Raw genomic sequence first — 17,779 nt, 5'->3', positions numbered from 1 at the left:
TCTTGATGATTTTATGCATTTAGGCATATCTATACAGTTTAACAAGTGTAAGCAAGACTGAGAAGCCTGGTGTGCTGTAGTCCATGGGGTCACAAAGAGTTGGACACAACTGAGCGAGTGAACAACAACAACAAAATACCTTTTAACAATCATTTTTAGCTTTTATTATTTATTATAATGATTGCTAAACATTTGTTTTATGAGCCCGTTTAAAAAGCATTGGTAATAAATTCACTCATCTCTATCAACATAATTGAGAACTACATGGTTGGTAAAGTTATCAGAAAGCAGTGTCATAAAATATATTTATTTTCTAGACCTCATATTAAAAGTGAAAAAGTTTGCAGGTGTCACATGTTGTTTATGAACAGACAGACACTGAATATTAATGTACTATTCTTTCCTCTAAAGAAATTCCAGAAATAAATAATGTTTAGAAGTAATATTTCCTGACATGGACCAAGTTCTTCTTAAAATTGTAGGAAATCAGAATTGCAAGAGAATTTTCAAGTTTGACATTCCAAAAATAAAACAACAAAGTCAATTTTTAAAACTCTAAAAAAAAAAAAAAAATCACCTTTCACTATGTAGGTCAGACAGGCCCAATCAAATTTGATAATATATATGCTAGGTTTAAAATTAATAATGGGATTAGTAAGGGTCACCTTTCATTCAGTTCGGTTCAGTTCAGTCACTCAGTCATGTTGGACTCTTTGCGACACCATGGTCTGCAGCACGCCAGGCCTCCGTCTCCATCACCAACTCCCGGAGCTTGCTCAAACTCATGTCCATCAAGCCAGTGATGTCATCCAAACATCTCATCCTCTGTCGTCCCTTCTCCTACTGTCTTCAATCTTTCCGAACATCAGAATCTTTTTCAGTGAGTCAGTTCTTAGCATCAGATGGCCAAAGTATTGGAACTTCAGCTTCATCATCGGTCCTTCCAATGACTCTTCAGGACTAATTTCCTTCAGGACTGACTGGATTGATCTCCTTGCTGTCCAAGGGACTCTCAAGAGTCTTCCCCAATACCATAGATCAAAAGCATCAATTCTTCAGTGTTAACCTTCTTTATGGTCCAAATCTCACATCTATACATGACTACTGGAAAAAACATAGCTTTGACTAGACAGACCTTTGTTGGCAAAGTAATGTCTCTGCTTTTTAATATGCTCTCTATGTTGGTCATAGCTTTTCTTCCAAGGAGCAAACATCTTTTAATTTCATGACTGGCTCTAGTCACCGTCTGCAGTGATTTTTGAGCTCCAAAAAATAAAGTCTGTCACTGTTTCCATTGTTTCCCAATCTATTTGCCATGAAGTGATGGGACTGAATGCCATGATTTTTGTTGTTTGAATGCTGAACTCTAAGCCATCTTTTTCACTCTCCTCTTTCACTTTCATCAAGAGGCTCTTTAGTTCTTCATTATAAGGGTGTGTCATTGGCATATCTGAGGTTAATGACATTTCTCCTGGTAATCTTGATTCTAGCTTATGCTTCATCTAGCCCAGTGTTTCACATGATATGCACTGCATAGAAGTTAAATAAACAGCCTGACAGTATACAACCTCGATGTACTCCTTTCCAAACTGGTTCCCTTTTGGAACCAGCCTGTTGTTCCATGTACAGTTCTAACTGTTGCTTCTTCACCTGCATACAGATTTCGCAGGAGGCAGGTCAGGTACTCCCATCTCTTGAAGAATTTTCCAAAGTCAAAGGCTTTGGTGTAGTCAGTAAAGCAGAAGTAATGTATTTCTGGAACTCTCTTGCTTTTTCTATGATCCAATGGATGTTGACAATTTGATCTGTGGTTCCTCTGCCTTTTCTAAATCCAGCTTGAACCTCTGGAAGTTCTCGGTTCACGTACTGTTGAAAGCTGGCTTGGGGAATTTTGAGCATTACTTTGCTAACGTGTGAGATGAGAGCAGTTGTGAAGTAGTTTGAACATTGTTTGACATTCCCAGTCCCATCTTTGGAATTGGAATGAAAACTGATCTTTTCTAGTCCTGTGGTCAATGTTGAATTTTCCAAATTTGTGCATATTGAGTGCAGCACTTTAACAGCATCATCTTAAGAATTTGAAATAGCTCAGCTGAATTTCATCACCTACACTAGCACTGTTTGTAGTGATGTTTCATAAAGCCAACTGTATTGCATTCCAATGTGTCTGGTTCTCAGTGAGTGATCACACCATCGTGGTTATCTGGGTCATTTAGATTGCTTTTGTATAGTTCTTCTGTGTATTCTTGCCACCTCGTCTTACTATCCTCTGCTTCTATTAGGCCCATACCATTTATATCCTTTATTGTGCCCATCTTTGCATGAAATGAAACTATGGATGGAGATTTGTAACATTGTACAGGAGACAGTGACCAAGATCATCCCGTTAAAAAGAAATGAAAAAATGGAAAATGATTGTCTGAGGTAGCCTTACAAATAGTTGAGAGAATAAGAGAAACTAAAGGCAAAGGAGAAAAGGAAAGGTATAACCATCTGAATGCAGAGTTCCAAAGTATAGCAAGAATAGACAAGAAAATCTTCCTCAGAGATCAATGCAAAGGGTCAGTTTTAGAGATAGTAAAGTGCTGAATACCCATTTTACACAGAAAAATGTATTAATCTCCAAGCCACTCAGATAGAAAGGTTTGATAACAATGTTTACATTCATACATGCCATCTCTGATTGTGAGCTAAATAGGGTTCCTCAAGCATTCTATTATATTTAATTAATATTTGTTATTCCATAATGCATGAATTGAATCTCCTATGGATGAAAATGAAAAATCCTCTCTACTATGCAGAATAATATTAACAAGAAGAAATTCAGAACAATGTTTTTTAGGGATCTTAGCATCTAGTGATCTAATTTCACAAATGAAGCATCTGAAGCTTAAAGAAGTCAGATTTGTGTCCTTGGAAATCTGCTTAGGCTATATTATGAAAGTTTGTAAATCTGTGCTTATATTAATTACTATAGATATTGCCTTTCTATTTGCCATTCACTGCCAAGTACAACTCAAATTTGCAAGAAAGGATTACCAAGTAATGTCTGTATTGGAGTGCCAGCTAGTTGACATTCCTACTGAGAGAATTACACATATTGCATGAGTTATAACAATGATCCTATATATTTTTCATAGGGAAGCTAAGTAATTAATTTCTAACTTGGAAATGATCTTTTAAAGTTACATTACATAGCAGCTGCCCTCTTATAATGTTATCAATTATCTTTTCTTTCTCTGCATAACTATTTATTCTGAAATAAATCAGTTCTAAAACAATTCTGATGATGAAAAATTTCAGTTTTAGCAATAGTAAGGGAAACAATGTATTTGGAGATATATTTCAGCATCCAAAACAAGTATAGATAACCTGTAAAGTTTTTGTAAGTCTATAAGTTCTATACATCTTCTTACTGTAATGATTGGGCATGATGTTTTCCCATTACCAGCACTCACAAATAAAGGATGATAGAGAGGTAGACAGATAAAGGGCTAGATAGTTAGATCAGTGTCTGAAATGTTTGAACTTATGATAGACATCATTATTTTGATAGAAATGCTTATTTTTATGATTTTTTATGAAGGAAAGTGAGATATCAAGTTTACTTAGAAAATATAAGTATCTACTTTAGTGAATAGGGGAAAGAATGACCAGATCAAGGAAACCTTGAGAAGGAACTGAAAACTCTGTGAAGAGATTCTAGATCTTTGGAAGACTTTATATTCTTCGAATAACTGGAGAGAACCCTGAAAAGAATGAGTTCAGCAAAGTGGAAACTTATGTTCGGAAAAGATTAAACTGGAGACAGTACATCACAGTAATTCAGAGTACTTGCTCTGGAACCACACACCACCTGAGTTTAACACTGAGTCCTTTCACTTACTGCTGTGATATTTGGTGTTCATGTAATACATCATGTCTCAGTTTCCCCATCTGTAAAATGAAATAGCATCCCTTAGGGTTACTGTGAAAAATAAATTAGTCAATACATCTAATATGCTAGAAATTGTGCTCAGTGCATCACAAGTTCTCAAAAAGAATGTGATCTTGTTTTTCTTCACTTTGTGCTAGTTTTCTTGACAACAAGCTTCCTATGCTAATGATATTATGATGAAAGTATATGCAGAAAAGTAATAATAATTAGAGGCATAGTATGGTTAGGGAAAGTATTCTATCTACTTTCATTGAAAAGTGTCTAAGAAAAAAAACCCTACATTTTCATGAATTTTTGCTACTATCCTTCTAGATGAGAAGTGGATTATATCAATTAGATGCAGAAGCAAAAGTCCTGAAAAGCAGAATGGAGGCAAAGATCACTGCACTTGGGCATGTGATACAGTTAGACTCTGCATGCTATTTCCTGATATCCAGCTTTGTAGATGTCAGAGGCAAATTAGCTATGAGAACCCAGAAACAGTGCAGTGGCTTCAGTACTTACTGACATTTTAATTATGGAATCCCAGGTCTAAACTTGACACCAGTACTCCAGAGACAGTTTTGTATGACATTCTCAGTATCTACTTGCTTGTACTAAATCTTTCTGCTAGAAATACCTAAAGTAGTTTCTGATTTCAGTATCAATTGTGAATGACACTGTGCTTGAGTTCATCAGTAGATGAGCGTGAAACCACCAGAAACAGAATGGCCATGGCCACTGTAATGAAATCAGGGTCAGCCCTGTAGTGAAAATGATTTAAACTGTATGTTCTTTGTCAAGAGATGTCTATCTCTTGAAGGCTATGCTGTCCCAGCCCTAAAATAGTGAGCAGTATAAAAATGCCCTATTGGTCTGTGATAAAAAACAACAGCAACAACACACACAGATATATAAATAAATATAGAAGATAGATATATTAATAGTAGGCAGATTGATGATAGTTGGGCGGATCAATGCTAGATAGACATATTGATAGATAGATAGATATAGTAGATTGATGATGGATAGACAGATTGATTGGTTGAGATAGATACCCAGATAAATCCCCATAAGTCTGAAAAATATGACCTAAGGTATTACAGTGCAGAGCCAGTGTTCTTCACTCCATTTCTAGACCCAAGTGAGTTTATGGGCACAGAACTCTTTTCATGAACAGAGAACAAATATTCTCAGAGGAAGAATATTCTGACATTGTCAATCAGGCTAGTGTGACTTGTGGCCACTTACTAAAGTCAACATGTATGGTAGAGGAAAAAAATGTTCAATTTAGAGGGTTTGCGTTCATGGACTTTGAGTTGATATGACTATCTGATAGAGAGTCAGTGTGATTTGTCACTCAGGTGGAAAGCTGAAGGAGGCAGAGGATAACTGAGTATGTCTCAAAAGGTTCTAGAGTACTTGTGAGTTCATCCTGTGCTTATTTACCTGCTTTACATATGCAAATACAGATCGACCACATTTGGAGCCTGGTGGAATATCTGCATTGACTCATTGTGCTAAGAGAGCTTTGCAAAAGCCCCATTCCCTGTTTATTAAAATAATAATAGTCATACAATACCACATCTATCATGAGTTTCAGAGATTAATGCTAGTCTCAAGGACTTAAAATGTTGAAGGTTTAGTGGTCCCTACCACTTCTATGGGCTTCCCTGGTGGCTCAGACTGTAAAGCGTCTGCCTACAATGTGGGAGACCTGGGTTCAATCCCCGGGTCGGGAAGATCCCCTAGAGAAGGAAATGACAACCCACTCCAGTACTGTTGCCTGGAAAATCCCATGGACGGAGGAGGCTGGTAGACTACAATGCCTGGGGTCGCAAAGGGTCGGACACGACTGAGTGACTTCACTTCACTTCACCACTTCTGTAAACTTTTTAACTTGTTTAACTCATGTAGAAAACTCATGAATCTTGGAGAATACAAATGGATTATTAAAAGTATAACTGACATTAGCTCTAACCATGAATAGATTACTGATATAGTCTCTTTACTTGACCAAATCAACACAGATCCTGTCATCTTTTATGAGATTTCCAGACTAATAATTTATATTATTCCAGATTAATAATTCATATTATATACACATACTATAAACAACTTGTTTTCAACTGACAGGAGTGGCAATATTTCTTCCTGACTCACTTTAGGTTTCTATCATAACCTAATTTGCAAAATTTTTGAGTACCTCCTCTTAGAGTCACCGTCGAGAACCACAATTTTGACTAAATCTGGAAAATCAGAAGAAGCAGGTATTGTAGGTTACCTGGTAAAACATATATGGACAAGGTGGTGGCAGAAATAAAAATTTGGGATACAGTGAAGCATCTGGAATGCAGACCTCTCAGGCATGTCAACATGCTTTCTCTAAAATCAAATGTAGTTGCTTAATTGTTGCACTCTTTACCCCTAAGAAAGAGTTGTGATAGCCTGATTAATCATTTTGATTTTTAAAAGAAATTAACCTCACAGGTTGGCATGTGTCATACACACACACCCAAATATACATTTTATTTTGTATTAATGTTTATTGGAATATAGTGGTTTTAGCATGTTGTGTTAGTCTGCTGTATAGCAAGGTGAATTTGCTATACGTTTTCATGTAATCCTTTTTTAGGAATTTTTTTCCAGTTAGAGTATTGAGTAGAGCTCTCTGTGCTATACAGTAGACTCTCATTAGTTATCTGTTTTATACATAGTATCAATATTGCATATATGTCAATTCCAGCCTTCCAATTCATCCCACCCCTCCCTTTCCCCCTTGATATTCGTACATTTGTCATTGGTGTCCTGATTTCTGCTTTTTAAATAAGATAATCTATACCATTTTTATAGATTCCATGTAAGCAACTGATACATATTAAAGAATGCTTTAAAGCTACAACTTTTGAAAAAGTTTCAGGACAAGAGAAGACTTTTCAGCTTACTCAGGTTGCAGTCAAAGCTCTTCTGTTTTAGCTTTGTAACCTAGAAAATCCAGATCCCCTTATATTTCACTGTTATTTTATATAAAGTGTATATTTCAGTTTTTTAGTTTAGGATTTAGAAGAGGAAAGAATATAATAAACAAGTGTGGATATCATGACTACCATGGGAAAATGGACAAGGACGCATGTGAAACTAGCCCTGTAAAGTTCTAATATGGTATAAAGTAATTATGGGAATACTTAAAGGGAGAGAAATATCAAAATGCACACAATCCTCTGAACTTTTATTCTTCAGAGAAATGTGCTAAGCTGCATATAATCAGGCTTCCAATAAACAACGATCTATCACTTGTATTGAAGTACTTATTTATAAAAACGGAAGGCATGGGGTATCCATTTGAATGTCTTTAAGGAGCTTCCCTCAAGATTTGAGTAAAAATAGTTTTTGGAGGTAAAAGAGACCAATATTTTTTGGGTGAAAGAAGAAAGTGAAAAAGCTGGTTTAAAACTCAACATTTAAAAACGAACATCATGGAATCTGGTCCCATCAATTCATGGCAAATAGAAGTGGAAAAAGTGGAAACAGTGACAGATTTTTTATTCTGGAGCTCCAAAATCACTGTGGATGGTAACTGCAGCCATAAAATTAAAAGATACTTGCTCCTTGGAAGGAAAGCTATGACAAATTTAGACAGCATATTGAAAAGCAGAGATAGCACTTGGCTGTCAAAGGTCTATATAGTCAAAGCTATGGTTTTCCAGTAGTCATATTCAGATATGAGAGCTGGAACATAAAGAAGGCTGGGTGCTAGTTTATGCTAAATTCTAGTGCTGAAGAATTGATGCTCTAAAGTTGTGGAGCTAGAGAAGTCTCTTGAGAATCTCTTTGACTGCAAGGAGATCAAACCAGTCAATCTCAAAGAAAATCAACTCTGAATATTCATTGAAAGGATTGATGCTGAAGCTGAAGCTCTGGTACTTTGGCCACCTGATGCAAAGAGCCAACTTATTGGAAAAGACCCTGATGTTGGGAAAGATTGAAGACAAAGGAAAAAGGGACGGCAGAGGATGAGATGGTTAGATAGCACCACTGACTCAGTGGACATGAATTTGAACTAAGTCCAGGAAATAGTGAAGGAGAGGAGCCTGGCATGCTACAGTCTATGAGGTCACAAAGAGTAGGACAGGCCTTAGTGCCTGAACAATAGCAACATTTTTTGAGGTGATAATAGGAAGTACTTGGAAAGATAATGTGTCTTTTAGCTTGCAGGGTGTTTTTCATTTTTGGTCAAATTTAAAATATGGCTTATCTTTTGATAAAATATTTTATTGAAGTTTAGTTGATTTGCAGTGTGGTGTCAATTCCTGGAGGTCATCAAAGTTATTCAGCTATACATGTTCATATAGCCAGTGTTTTTCAGATTTTTCCCATATAATTTATTACAGAATTTTGAGTAGAGTTCTTTGTGCTATACAGTAGGTCCTTGTTTATCCACTTTACTTATAGTAATGTATATGGGTTAATCTCAAAACTATCATTTGTCCCTCCCCCACCACATTTCCCCTTTGGTAGCCATAAGGATGTTCTTTGTAAGTCTCCTTTCTGTTTTGTAAATATGTTCATTTGTATCATGTTTTAGATTTCATGTATGTGTCATGCAGTCAGTTTTCAACTGTGGATATTCACCCATTAGTTCCTATCAGCTGCTGGTAGAGAGGGGGCTCCCAGGGTTACTAATTCCTTGGCACTTCTAGTCTGCCACAAATCCAGTCTGATCCTATTCTAGTATCCGTAGGGATCTTTTCAGTGATAATGAGCAGGTCTTTATATGGGAATGATTGGATTAGCCTGTATAAATTACTATGTGACAGAGCAATATAGATGGAGACACCAACAAGATCATCTGTACTCTGATCTGTTCCTTCCACAATTCGGATCTACTCATGCTAAGACACTAATTTTCCACCATGATGGCTATTCAGAACTTCCAGAGTAAATTAATAATTCCAACAGTCATGTTAAAAATTAAAGGGCTACATTGGCAGGACAGGAATAAAAAGACAGACATAGAGAAAGGATGGGTGGATGAGGAGGGAGGAGTGAGAAGGGGGCCTGGATGAATTGGCAGAGTAGCATTGGCCTATGTGCACCGCCATGTGTGAAATAGATAGTGGGAGCCTGCAGTGTGTCATAGGGAGCTCAGCTAAGGGCTGTATGATACCTCAGATGTCATACCTGCACATCTGATACATGGAAGCTCTTCATGGGACTGGTATGCAAGTACTGCAAAATATATGTGGTGGTCCAGTATGTCTTCTGCAGAAGATGCTGCTCTCAGGATATGAGATACAAAAGTTCCATGCACTTGTACTGATTCCAAAAGACCCATTCACAAGACTTTTTCCTAAGACTTTCTTGGTAATAATATTACAACCTTGTTTCATAAAAAGGTCAGATGAAGCAATCAAAGCATTCATATCTGTCCATGAGTGTAGGTGAAATCTTCTCTGTAACCACGTCTTCCTTCAAAGATGATGACCAGGTGTTCTGGTCCAAGATCTTTGTACTTTTTTCCCTAACCATACTGAAAGCAGCATGAGGCTGTCACTGCCAAATCTCATTTCTCTCTTCTTATAACATATGTTTAATATATGTGGATAATCCGTTTTGAACTTGACCTAATTTTCCCTTTCATGAAGTAAAACTAATGATGCCTTAGGTCTGGCTAAGGGAGAGGTTGACTACAACAGGAATGATGTGAAATCTGACATTTGATCATGTAACTTACTTGTATCATCTGAGCCTACTGACAATCCAGATTTCAAGAGTATATATTTTTGACTTAACATGTCACTGATGCTAATGTAGTCTCATTTCTAGCCTCCAGTTTATACTCTTTTCTCCCTATAACTTTCTTTCAAAACAGTAGAAAGAATAATGTCTTAAAACTAGATAAATGACAGCAATACACTCTCCTGTCTGAACCTCTTCAAATTATTTTCATAATATTAAAGAGCAATCTCTTTATGAGGCTTACAATATACTACCTCATCTGATTCCTGAATCTGAACAATTTCTACCTCCCTTGCTCTCAATAACTGCCATGTATTTATTTGTTGATTATATTAACAGTTTAAAGTTCAGCAACAACTTCACTAAATAATGCCTGTAAATTTTACAAGCTGACCCATGACTAATTGTACTAGAATAATTTTGAAAATATAATATAATAATTTTAGAAAACATCTAGAATGAGAAGAATTTCTTTGTGCACATATATGCTACTGTATTTTATCCATGTGTTTCCTTTGGACATATCTGAGCATAACTGTTTTTTCATACTTGAAAATCTCAGAGCTTTCAACTACAAATTAAGGACTTACTTTGATTCCTGAAGTACTTTTCATAACTTAGTATAATGCCCCATGTATCACCTAATGCCATATATCCTAATTAAAGTAGATATTGTGGCATGTATAACCAAGAAATATTGGATAAAAAACTAAGAACTTATAAAATGCCTAAATTAGAATGCTGTTCAGTTCAGTCGCTCGGTCGTGTCCAACTCATTGCAACACCATGAAGTGCAGCACGCTAGGCCTCCCTGTCCACCACCAATTCCTGGAGTTTACCCAAGCTCATGTCCATTGAGTCGGTGATGCCATCTAACCATCTCATCCTCTGTTGTCCCCTTCTCCTCCTGACTTCAATCTTTTCCAACATCAGGGTCTTTTCAAATGAGTCAGTTCTTTGCATCATGTGGCCAAAATACTGGAGTTTCAGCTATAACATCAGTCCTTCCAATGAACACCCAGGACCGATTTCCCTTAGGATGTATTGTTTGGACCTCTTTGCAGTCCAAGGGACTCTCAAGAGTCTTCTCCAACACCACAGCTCAAAAGCATCAATTCTTCAGCGCTCAACCCTCTTTATAGTCCAACTCTCACATCCATACATGACCTCTGGAAAAACCATAGCCTTGACTAGACGGACCTTTGTTGACTAAGTAATGTCTCTGCTTTTTAATATGCTGTCTAGGTCGGTCATAACTTTCCTCCCAAGGAGTAAGCGTCTTTTAATTCCATGGCTGCAATCACCATCTGTAATGATTTTGGAGCCCCCAAAAAGTGAAGTCAGCCACTGTTTCCACTGTTTCCCCATCTATTTGCCATGAAATTATGGGACCAAATGCCATGATCTTAGTTTTCTGAATGTTGAGCTTTAAGCCAACTTTTTCACTCTCCTCTTTCACTTTCATCAAGAGGTTCTTCTCCACTTTCTGCCATAAGGGTGGTGTCGTCTGCATATCTGAGGTTGTTGATATCTCTCCCAGCAATCTTGATTACAGCTTGTGCTTCTTCCAGCCCAGCTTTTCTCATGATGTACTCTGTATACAAGTTAAATAAGCAGGGTGACAATATACAGCCTTGACATACTCCTTTTCCTATTTGGAATCAGTCTGTTATTCCATGTCCGGTTCTAACTATTGCTTCCTGACCTGCATACAGGTTTCTCAAGAGGCAGGTCAGGTGGTCTGGTATTCCAATCTCTTTCAGAATTTTTCAGTTTATTGTGATCCACACAGTCAAAGACTTTGGCATAGTCAATAAAGCAGAAATAGATGTTTTTCTGGAACTCTCTTGCTTTTTCGATGATCCAACAAATGTTGGCAATTTGATCTCGGGTTCCGCTGCCTTTTCTAAAATGATTTTGAGCATCTAGAAGTTCACAGTTCACGTATTACTGAAGCCTGGCTTGGAGAATTTTGAGCATTATTTTACTAGTGTGTGAGATGAATGTAATTGTGTGGTAGTTTGAGCGTTCTTTGGGATTGCCTTTCTTTGGGATTGGAATGAAAGCTGACCTTTTCCAGTCCTGTGGCCATTGCTGTTTTCCAAATTTGCTGGCATATTGAGTGCAGCACTTATACAGAATCATCTTTTAGGATTTGAAATAGCTCAACTGGAATTCCATCACCTCCACTAGCTGTGTTCATAGTGATACTTCCTAAGGCCCACTTGACTTCACATTCCAGGATGTCTGGCTCTCGATGAGTGATTACACCATCATGATTATCTGGATCATGAAGATCTTTTTTGTATAGTTCTGTATATTCTTACCACTTCTTAATATCTTCTGCTTCTGTTAGGTTAATACCATTTCTGTCCTTTACTGAGCCCATCTTTGCATGAAATGTTCCCTTGGTATCTTCAAGTTTCTTGAAGAGATCTCTAGTCTTTCCCATTCTGTTGTTTTCCTCTATTTCTTTGCACTGATCACTGAAGAAGGCTTTCTTATCTCTCCTTGCTATTCTTTGGAACTCCGCATTCAAATAGGTATCTCTTTCCTTTTCACTTCTCTTCTTTTCACAGATATTTACAGACCTGAGATCAATGCTAAATATTTACTGTGTGATCAACCTAGTATTTTTTGAGATGAAGAAGCTCTACAACTATTGGGGCTTCCCTGGTAGCTCAGGCAGTAAAGCGTCTGCCTGCAATGTGGGAGACCTGGGTTCGATTCCCAGGTCGGGAAGATTCCCTGGAGAAGGAAATGGCAACGGCAACCCACTACAGTACTCTTGCCTGGGAAATTCCATGGATGGAAGAGCCTGGTAGGCTACAGTCTGTGGGATCGCAAAGAGTCAGACATGACTTAGCAACTTCACTGGTTCACAACAATTGTGCAGCACAGCAAATAGGAAAAATATTTATAAAAGCTTATTTTAAAAAGTATGCAATTTTAAAAGCTGATTCTATATTTTAGCACTGAAATTATCTCAGCTCAACTTTTGGAGACCTGAAGACTTATGGACTTCTGAACCTTGAGAAAAGGAGTTAAGGGGAAAAATGAATTTGCTGAATTTAAAATAAAGAAATGAGAAAAAAAATGAAATTTTACGAACTTTGGAAAACAAAGTAATTTGCTTATTTCGGGTATTATGTTAAGTCTGAGACAACAGAGCAATTAAGAATAATTATTTATTTTTTAAAAAATATATTTGTGAATTAACATATCTGGCACTACTATATTATTTTTCAGTGATTCATTATATAATGTTAGCAAATTATATTAAAATCTAATGATAATATAATGTCTTATATGAAATACCTCCTTTTAGCAGATAGCCCAGATGTTTTTTGGAAATATCTTGCCCTTCTGTGAGAAGGGTTGGTAGCTGAAATATGTTTCATCATGTAAAGTAGTGAAGTATTGTTTTCAGCAATATCACAACAGATGTGGATTTGAGTTTGATGGTAACTACCAGCTGTGCTTCTCCCTAACCAACTAGAAATCATGCACATGTGACATCTATGGATAGAATGGAGGGAAAAGAACTAGCAAGAAGACCTCTTACAGGTATTATTAAAAATAATTCCTCCCCCATATTGTTTCTTTTTCTTGAATATGTGAATTCTTGAAATAAATAAAATTATGATTTTTGAGGCTAGTGTATAAATCCAAAGATTATTATCAGTTTCAGTAGATCAGGTTTTCTTTTCTAATGATCCATTGTTTAATTTTTTTCCTCTTATACATCTAATGTACAAAGCTGGGGAGTTTCTCACATATTTAGGAAGTTGCTTTTTGGAATGACTACTATGAAACTTTTAGTGTGGCATATGAAAAATTCACCTTGGGAGGCCTCAGTGCATCTCCACAGAAGGACAATCTAGTACCTAAAGCTGAGACAGAATGAGAGCCTGTATAATCATGATTAAAATAATCTCCTTCAGAGTAGCAGGATCCCGGGACAAAGAAAATTAATATTAGCCTTGACTACAAGCCCTAGATTAAAGGCATAAAGGAAAACATTGCAAGTCATTTTGCAACTTGTTTCTCACATGGATAACTCTAAGAAGTATTTTTATGATGAATGACTATGGGTATTTTTTCATAAAACAAACATTTAAGTTTCACACCATTTTTTTAACTATCCACCTTAGGTATATTTTATGCAGAGGCAGATACTGTGATAAACAAGACTAAGAGACCCAGAGTTTAGAGAGGAAAGTAAGAGAGTTGAAGACATATCTTCTGATAAGTTGTTTTCAAAAATTGAATTAAAGTCATTTAATATCAAAATAGTTGACACAAAGAACACATTTATAAAATAGGACACTAACAGGTGACCATACATAAAATTTGTGTCTGGATTAATGTAGGCAAAACAGGATAAAACTCATGGGTGATTTCATTTTGTTCAAAAACTTATCAAAGTTTGATTCATATATAATAATTCTGCTTTATGCCTGGTACATTGGGTTGGCCAAAAAGTTATTTTGTTTTTCCAAAAGATCTTATGGAAAATCCAAATGACATTTTTGGCCAACCCTATATGTACATAATGAAGTCGCTCAGTCGTGTCCAACTCTTTGCAACCGCGTGGACTGTAGCCTACCAGGCTCCTCCGTCCATGGGATTCTCCAGGCAAGAATACTGGAGTGGGTTGCCATTTCCTTCTCCAGGGGATCTTCCCGATCCAGGGATCGAACCCAGGTCTCCTGCATTGCAGACAGATGCTTTAACCTCTGAGCCACCAGGGAAGCCCATGTGTACATAGGATGTAAATATATATTTACACACACACACACACATATATATATATATGAACTACAAATAACAGTTTGCACTTTACCTTATACATTATAAAATAGCACATGCTCACTTCCACTATTTAATAGAGAATTTTAGTGTTTTCTTTCACCTGCTTAATTGTTCTGGAAGATATTTATTTCCATGTTTTATCAAATATTTTTCTATATCGTAGCTTGTTTGTAACATAATTTAAATATTCCATTTGTCACAGACATAATGTGGCAATGTAAAAATATTTTTACTGCAAATTTTGTAATATTTGGAAAGTATTAAACAAAAAAATTTACATAAAATTATTTTTTCAAATTCTTGAAAGCTACGCCATCCTTTTTGAAAAATTAATGTAATTTATTTTGCAAATTGTTTTCATTTACAGAAAAATTGAGTAGATGGTACAGAGATCAGATACAACTCCTTCATTCATTTTTTTAATACTTTTGGTATCTTGCATTAGTGTGGTGCATTTGTTTAAATTTATCAACCAATACTGATAGATTGTTATTAACAAAAATCCACAATTTATACTAGGGTTTCCTCTTTGTGTTTTACAACTTCGTGGATTTTTACATGCCTATATTATGTATCTTTGTAGGTACTGTATATTATGATATAGCTTCAACACTCTAAAATTCTCTCTGCTTCATTAGTTACTCCATCCTCTCCTATACCCTCTGGCAGATTTTCTTTAACTGTCTCTGTAGTTTCACCTTTTTTAGTGTATCATAAACTGGAAATATACAGTATGTAGTGCAATCTTTCCTAATTGATTTCTTTCATTTAGTAATGTGTATTTAAGTTTCCTCCATGTCATTTCATGATTTGATAGCTCATCTCTTTTTATTGTTAAATAACATTGCAATGCATAAGTGTACAAAAGCTTGTTTATGCATTCACCTATTGAGGAGCATCTTGTTTACTTCCAGTGTTTGACAGTTATAAATAGAACTGCTGTAAACATTCTTTGCAACATTTTGTCTGCACCCAAGTATTCAATTTTATTTGTGTGTTAGTGGGTTGTAAACTAAGACTATGTTCAGCTTTGTCAAAAGTGCCAAACTGTCTTCCAAAGGGGCTGCATAGCCTTGCTTTTCCCACCAGGAATGAATTAGAGTCCTTAGTACTCTACATTCTTTTCTATATGTGATATTGTCAGTATTAAGGATTAAGGCCATTCTAATGGATGTGTAGTAGCTTTTCAATGTTGTTTTAATTTGCAATTCATTAATATCTTGTTGAGCATTGCTTTCATATGCTTATTGGCTATTTGTATATTTTTTTACTGAGCTATTTATACAGATCTACTTTAAATTTTTTTAATTTACTTTTTTGTTTTTGTACTTTTGAGTTTAAACTGTTCTCTGTATATTTTGAGTACACATTTTTTATCAGATAAACATTTTAAAAACTTTGCTCCCAAATCATGGTACATATTTTCATTATTTTAAAAGTATCTTGCTCAGAACAGAAGTCTATTTATTTTGTTCTTTCCATGGGTGATGCTTTAGTGCTGTGTCTAAATATTTGCTGCCAAATTTACAGTAAACCTAGGTTTTTCTCCTATAATATATTCTAGAATTTTTGTAATTTTGCATATTACTTCTACATCTACAATTTTGAGTTATTTTTTAGAGTATAAAGTCTATATTTGCTGTTTTTCTCTTTTTCCAGAACAGTTTGTTATAACACTCTAATTTCTCCATGGAGTTGTCTTTGCTCCTTTATCAAACATCAATTGACTGTGCCTGTGTAGTACATTTCTTGGCTCTCTATTTTGTTCCATTTTTCTACTTGTCTATTATTTCATCAATATCACAGTCTTCATTAGTATATCTTTATAGTGAATCATGAAGTCTAGTGCTAGTTCTTCAAATGTGTATTTCTTATTCTGTCTTGTGTTGTCTATTCCAGGTCTTTTACCTTTACTTATAACCTATAGACTAATTTTTTTAATATTTGCAAAATAATTTGCTGAGATTTTGATTGGGATTAAACTGAATTTACATAGGAAAAACTAACATCTTTAATAATGTTGTTTTTCCACCTACAAATTTCTACTTTCTTTAATGTTTTATCAGTTTCATACTATCATCACATAGATTTTTATATATAGTTTGTTAGATATGAAGTCATGTTCAACTCCTTGTGACCTCATGGACTATACAGTCCATGCATTTCTCCAAGTCTGAATACTGGAGTGGGTAGCCATTCCCTTCTCCAGAGTGTATTCTTTACCAGCTGAGCCACCAGGGAAGCCCTTTGTTAGATATATACCTAAGAACTTTCTATTTGGTGATGCCAATGAAGTGGCATTATGATTTACATTTCAAGTTCAAATTGATTATTGCTACTAAAGAGGAAACCAGTTGACTTTGGTATGTTAACCTTGTATTTTGTAACCTTGCTATAATTGTTTAATACTTCTAGTTTTGTTTTTTTGTTTTGTTTGTTTGTTTTTTTTGTCAGTTCTTTGAGATTTTCTTCATAAATATGTCATCTGCTAACAAAAGCAGTTTTATTTATTTCTCCTAACCAAATGCATTTAATTTCCATTTCTCATCATATTTCATTAGCTAGAAGTTCCAGTATGATGTTGCCTTTTCTTCTTCAATCTTAGGGTGAAAGCATCTAGTTTCTAACTCTCAAACAGGATATAAACTAGATGTTTTAGTAAATGTTCTTCATCAATACGAAGAAGTTTCTAGGTTGTGAAGAGTATTTATCATGAATGCATGTTGGATCTTGTCAAATGCTTTCTCTTCTATTGATATATAACTTTTTATAATTTAGACTTCTGCTGTAATGGATTGTGTTAATTGATTTTGAACATCAAAACAGTCTTTTAAAATACTTGAATTCTATTTGACCAAGATATAGTTATTTTCATATTGTTAGATTATATGTGCTAATATTTTGTTGACACCCCTCTATATGAATGAGACATATTTGTCTGTAGTATATATATATTTTTTTTCCTTGTCAAGTCTTTTTTCTAGTTTGGAATTACGATAAATCTGGCTTCATAGGATGAGTTACAGAAAGTTCCATCTGTTTTCTAATTCTAAACAAGATTGCAAAGAATTGGTCTAATATTCCTTGCAAAGAATTGCAAAGGAATTGGTCTAATATTGGTTTAGTATTTCTTGCAAAGGTTGCAAAGAACTGGTCTAATATTCCTTAAAGTTTTGGTGCAGTTCAACAGTGAATCCTTCTGGGTCTGGTGATTTTGTTTTAGAAGGTTATTAATTATCAATCCATTTTAGCAGATTTAAGCCTATTTTGGTATCTTTTCTCCTTGTGTGACTTTTCAAAGATATGTCT

The sequence above is a fragment of the Muntiacus reevesi genome, chromosome 13 (genome assembly GCF_963930625.1).
Source record: "Muntiacus reevesi chromosome 13, mMunRee1.1, whole genome shotgun sequence".
In the NCBI taxonomy this organism is placed as follows: domain Eukaryota; kingdom Metazoa; phylum Chordata; class Mammalia; order Artiodactyla; family Cervidae; genus Muntiacus; species Muntiacus reevesi.
Note: the sequence above shows the minus strand (reverse complement) of the source record.